The following is a 6,533-nucleotide window of genomic DNA, read 5'->3' on the forward strand; positions in this document are numbered from 1 at the left end:
ACTCTTCCATCTCTCCCATTTACTCTCCTCCTGCACTCTTCATGCTCTCCCCTTTACCCTCCTCATGCACTCTTCCATCTCTCCCCTTTACCCTCCTCATGCACTCTTCCATCTCTCCCTCTACCCTTTTCATGCACTCTTCCATCTCTCCCTCTACCCTCCTCCTGCACTCTTCCATCTCTCCCTTTACCCTCCTCCCGCACTCTTCCATCTCTCCCATTTACTCTCCTCCTGCACTCTTCATGCTCTCCCCTTTACCCTCCTCATGCACTCTTCCATCTCTCCCCTTTACCCTCCTCCTGCACTCTTCCATCTCTCCCCTTTACCCTCCTCATGCACTCTTCCATCTCTCCCTCTAGCCTCCTCCTGCACTCTTCCATCTCTCCCTTTACCCTCCTCCTGCACTCTTCCATCTCTCCCATTTACCCTCCTCCTGCACTCTTCATTCTCTCCCCTTTACCCTCCTCCTGCACTCTTCCATCTCTCCCTTTACCCTCCTCCTGCACTCTTCCATCTCTCCCTCTACCCTCCTCCCGCACTCTTCCATCTCTCCCTTTACCCTCCTCCCGCACTCTTCCATCTCTCCCATTTACTCTCCTCCCGCACTCTTCATTCTCTCCCCTTTACCCTCCTCCTGCACTCTTCCATCTCTCCCTTTACCCTCCTCCTGCACTCTTCCATCTCTCCCATTTACTCTCCTCCTGCACTCTTCATTCTCTCCCATTTACCCTCCTCATGCACTCTTCCATCTCTCCCTCTACCCTCCTCCTGCACTCTTCCATCTCTCCCTCTACCCTCCTCCTGCACTCTACCATCTCTCCCTCTACCCTCCTCCTGCACTCTTCCATCTCTCCCATTTACTCTCCTCCTGCACTCTTCATTCTCTCCCCTTTACCCTCCTCATGCACTCTTCCATCTCTCCCTCTACCCTCCTCCTGCACTCTTCCATCTCTCCCTTTACCCTCCTCCTGCACTCTTCCATCTCTCCCATTTACTCTCCTCCTGCACTCTTCCATCTCTCCCTTTACCCTCCTCCTGCACTCTTCCATCTCTCCCATTTACTCTCCTCCTGCACTCTTCATTCTCTCCCCTTTACCCTCCTCATGCACTCTTCCATCTCTCCCTCTACCCTCCTCCTGCACTCTTCCATCTCTCCCTCTACCCTCCTCCTGCACTCTACCATCTCTCCCTCTACCCTCCTCCTGCACTCTTCCATCTCTCCCATTTACTCTCCTCCTGCACTCTTCATTCTCTCCCCTTTACCCTCCTCATGCACTCTTCCATCTCTCCCTCTACCCTCCTCCTGCACTCTTCCATCTCTCCCTCTACCCTCCTCCTGCACTCTTCCATCTCTCCCTTTACCCTCCTCATGCACTCTTCCATCTCTCCCCTTTACCCTCCTCATGCACTCTTCCATCTCTCCCTCTACCCTTCTCATGCACTCTTCCATCTCTCCCTCTACCCTCCTCCTGCACTCTTCCATCTCTCCCTCTACCCTCCCTCTACCCTCCTCCTGCACTCTTCCATCTCTCCCTCTACCCTCCTCCTGCACTCTTCCATCTCTCCCTCTACCCTCCTCCTGCACTCTTTCATCTCTCCCTCTACCCTCCTCCTGCACTCTTCCATCTCTCCCTCTACCCTCCTCCCGCACTCTTCCATCTCTCCCATTTACTCTCCTCCTGCACTCTTCATTCTCTCCCCTTTACCCTCTTCATGCACTCTTCCATCTCTCCCCTTTTACCCTCCTCATGCACTCTTCCATCTCTCCCCTTTACCCTCCTCCTGCACTCTTCCATCTCTCCCTCTACCCTCCTCATGCACTCTTCCATCTCTCCCTCTACCCTCCTCCTGCACTCTTCCATCTCTCCCTCTACCCTCCTCCTGCACTCTTCCATCTCTCCCTCTACCCTCCTCCTGCACTCTTCCATCTCTCCCTCTACCCTCCTCCTGCACTCTTCCATCTCTCCCTCTACCCTCCTCCTGCACTCTTCCATCTCTCCCTCTACCCTCCTCATGCACTCTTCCATCTCTCCCTCTACCCTCCTCCTGCACTCTTCCATCTCTCCCTCTACCCTCCTCCTGCACTCTTCCATCTCTCCCTCTACCCTCCTCCTGCACTCTTCCATCTCTCCCTCTACCCTCCTCCTGCACTCTTCCATCTCTCCCTCTACCCTCCTCCTGCACTCTTCCATCTCTCCCTCTACCCTCCTCCTGCACTCTTCCATCTCTCCCTCTACCCTCCTCATGCACTCTTCCATCTCTCCCTCTACCCTTCTCATGCACTCTTCCATCTCTCCCTCTACCCTCCTCCTGCACTCTTCCATCTCTCCCTCTACCCTCCTCCTGCACTCTTCCATCTCTCCCTCTACCCTCCTCCTGCACTCTTCCATCTCTCCCTCTACCCTCCTCCTGCACTCTTTCATCTCTCCCTCTACCCTCCTCCTGCACTCTTCCATCTCTCCCTCTACCCTCCTCCCGCACTCTTCCATCTCTCCCATTTACTCTCCTCCTGCACTCTTCATTCTCTCCCCTTTACCCTCTTCATGCACTCTTCCATCTCTCCCCTTTTACCCTCCTCATGCACTCTTCCATCTCTCCCCTTTACCCTCCTCCTGCACTCTTCCATCTCTCCCTCTACCCTCCTCATGCACTCTTCCATCTCTCCCTCTACCCTCCTCCTGCACTCTTCCATCTCTCCCTCTACCCTCCTCCTGCACTCTTCCATCTCTCCCTCTACCCTCCTCCTGCACTCTTCCATCTCTCCCTCTACCCTCCTCCTGCACTCTTCCATCTCTCCCTCTACCCTCCTCCTGCACTCTTCCATCTCTCCCTCTACCCTCCTCCTGCACTCTTCCATCTCTCCCTCTACCCTCCTCCTGCACTCTTCCATCTCTCCCTCTACCCTCCTCCCGCACTCTTCCATCTCTCCCTTTTACTCTCCTCCAACACTCTTCATTCTCTCCCCTTTACCCTCCTCCTGCACTCTTCCATCTCTCCCTTTACCCTCCTCCTGCACTCTTCCATCTCTCCCTCTACCCTCCTCCCGCACCCTTCCATCTCTCCCTTTACCCTCCTCCCGCACTCTTCCATCTCTCCCTTTACCCTCCTCCCGCACTCTTCCATCTCTCCCATTTACTCTCCTCCTGCACTCTTCATTCTCTCCCCTTTTACCCTCCTCATGCACTCTTCCATCTCTCCCCTTTACCCTCCTCCTGCACTCTTCCATCTCTCCCTCTACCCTCCCCCTTACTCTTCCATCTCTTCCTTTACCCTCCTCATGCACTCTTCCATCTCTCCCTCTACCCTCCTCATGCACTCTTCCATCTCTCCCTCTACCCTCCTCCTGCACTCTTCCATCTCTCCCTCTACCCTCCTCCTGCACTCTTCCATCTCTCCCTCTACCCTCCTCCTGCACTCTTCCATCTCTCCCTCTACCCTCCTCCTGCACTCTTCCATCTCTCCCTCTACCCTCCTCCTGCACTCTTCCATCTCTCCCTCTACCCTCCTCCTGCACTCTTCCATCTCTCCCTCTACCCTCCTCATGCACTCTTCCATCTCTCCCTCTACCCTCCTCCTGCACTCTTCCATCTCTCCCTCTACCCTCCTCCTGCACTCTTCCATCTCTCCCTCTACCCTCCTCCTGCACTCTTCCATCTCTCCCTCTACCCTCCTCCTGCACTCTTCCATCTCTCCCTCTACCCTCCTCCTGCACTCTTCCATCTCTCCCTCTACCCTCCTCCTGCACTCTTCCATCTCTCCCTCTACCCTCCTCCTGCACTCTTCCATCTCTCCCTCTACCCTCCTCCTGCACTCTTCCATCTCTCCCTCTACCCTCCTCCTGCACTCTTCCATCGCTCCCTCTACCCTCCTCCTGCACTCTTCCATCGCTCCCTTTACCCGCCTCCTGCACTCTTCCATCGCTCCCTTTACCCGCCTCCTGCACTCTTCCATCGCTCCCTTTACCCTCCTCCTGCACTCTTCCATCGCTCCCTTTACCCTCCTCCTGCACTCTTCCATCGCTCCCTTTACCCGCCTCCTGCACTCTTCCATCGCTCCCTTTACCCGCCTCCTGCACTCTTCCATCTCTCCCTTTACCCTCCTCCATCTCTCCCTTTACCCTCCTCATGCACTCTTTCATCTCTCTCCTTTACCCTCCTGCACTCTTCATCTCCCTTTTATGCTCTTCCCTCTCCCCCTTTACTATACTTCTATGCTTTTCCCTATCTCAATTTATGCTCACCCTACGCTCTTTCCTCTCTCCCATTTATCCCCCCTTTTACACTCTTCCCTTATGCCTCTCTCCCTTTGCACTCGTCCTGCGCTCATCCCTCACTCCCTTTGAAGTCGTCCTGTGCTCCTCCCTCTTTCGCAACTGTGCTTGTCCTGTGCTGTTCCCTATCTCCCTTACACTCATCCTATAGAGTCACAACATATCTGTTGCCCACTGTTATCTTCCAAAGCTTTTTTTTCTTATTAAAAACTTTATAAAATGCAAATGCAGTTATAGTGCAGATCAGCCATAACTTGTCCATTCGTATATTACCATTCTTCATATCAAGGCTTTTGTTGGTGAAGTAGGTTGTACCTGTAGTTCTAAGTTTCTCTTCTCAGCAATGATAACGTTGTTACATGACGTGTGTGTGTGCAGGTAGGACATGAGCAATGGACAGGAACCTGTGCAATCACCTGGAGAAGATGCCACCTGCCACTGACCCATTGCATATGGTCCAGCTGCCCCTGCCACCCTTCTGTGTGGATCAGTCTGTGATGTTTCATCTACCCCCGGAGATCTCTACATACCCCCACTATCAGGACATGACCGTTCTCTCATACATGGACTCTCCGGGATTAGACTATTACTTCAGCAACATCTACAGCCGTCCATCTCCTGCTGACCTCCAGAAATATGAGCACTGCGAAGGTTGTTACGAACCGTCATACATCCGTAAGAGGAATGAGAGAGAGAGACAGCGAGTGAAGTGTGTGAATGAAGGCTACACCAAGCTCCGGAGACACCTACCCCAGGAGTATAAGGAGAGACGGCTCAGCAAGGTGCAGACCCTCCGAGCTGCAATCAAGTATATCTGCCATCTGCAGGAAGCTCTCCGGTCGGAGAAAGCCGAGGGTTCTAGAGTCACCATACAACACAGCAGAGAGGCAAAGCCTGAGACCTGCCAGAGATATCACTTCGGTGACCTCCTGAAAAGGCCATTGCAGTATTAGAGCTGAGGAGTGTATTGGGGTACGCCAGTCGGTGTATAGAGCAATCAGTCCAGATTTATATAGATGACTACACCAACCAATGTTAATTACAATATTGTAGTGCAGGGGTGGGGCCTAGATAACACAATTATGCCCTCAGACCCACCCACCTCTGTTGTGCCACACCCCTGCAGTTCCAACCTGGCTGTCCCTTCAGAGGTGGCTGCCAAAAGTTGGCAAGTATGTTATATAGATATGCCACAACAGTACAGACCCCATGGTGGCTTGTGGGCGCTGGGGGTTTGAGGGGGATATTCCTACACCACTGCCTGGGCCTGCAGATAATTGTCTGCAGTCCCATCATGCCTGTCACTGTTGAAAATGTCTCTCCCAAAATGGACACTGCCTCAGAGGAGATAGTTATTGAGAATGCTAGAGTCGGCAGCCAGTTTGGAAGGGAGATTTTTAATGAGGGTAGGCATGACAGACCAGGGGCTGGAGGGGCAGGAATCGCCTGACTAGGACATTGTCAATGGGGGCATACGCACAAGAACTGCATACTAGGGTCCATGGTGGTGGTGGGGTCCCCTGAGCAGGTCCCATGAGGGGGTGGGAGGGGCACCAAATTTAGAGTAACACTACTGACATGCCACATGGATTATGGTATAAAATGAAATATGTCGACCATATGGTGTTGACCTGTTGATCTATTTATTGCCGAACTATTGACTGGATGCCGCCATACGTCGGCATGCTGTAATTTAACATTGTAGTGTTGACATAATCACGACCTATACTGTCATAACTGACATAAAGGGTAGGATGTAATTCTGCCCGAGTTCGGTGGTAGTGCGAGATGCCATGATGTGACTTGCAACTGATGCAACCCCCCCAAAAAATGTCCGCCGTGCGTTCGCTGTATAGTGAAGCGCTCGCACTGTAACGATGCAAATGCCACATTTTAACCCACTCAACCCCCCAACTCCACACTGCCACCAATACCCACTTTCCAGCCACTTAAGTGAAGTTCCACAGCCGCCACCTGAATTAATAGACCACAGCTGCCACCTTCCTCATAGACATCTTTCATTTTGTGATTGGCAGACTTGGTTCTATAAATCCCACTCAGCCACATTCCCAGAAACAAGGTGACATGTGACACGTGACAACTGTCACAACACTCGCCCTGGAGGAGATAGTATTGTGCCTTCACATCTGCTCTGCACAATAACACATTGTCCTCAGTGCCATGTTTCCAGTAATCTGTACAAGACAACAATACAGCGACCTTGGTGATGAAAAGCTATTGACGTTCCCCGCTATCTGCGCTG

Source organism: Crinia signifera, chromosome 11 (genome assembly GCF_055691185.1).
Source record: "Crinia signifera chromosome 11, ASM5569118v1, whole genome shotgun sequence".
NCBI lineage: Eukaryota > Metazoa > Chordata > Amphibia > Anura > Myobatrachidae > Crinia > Crinia signifera.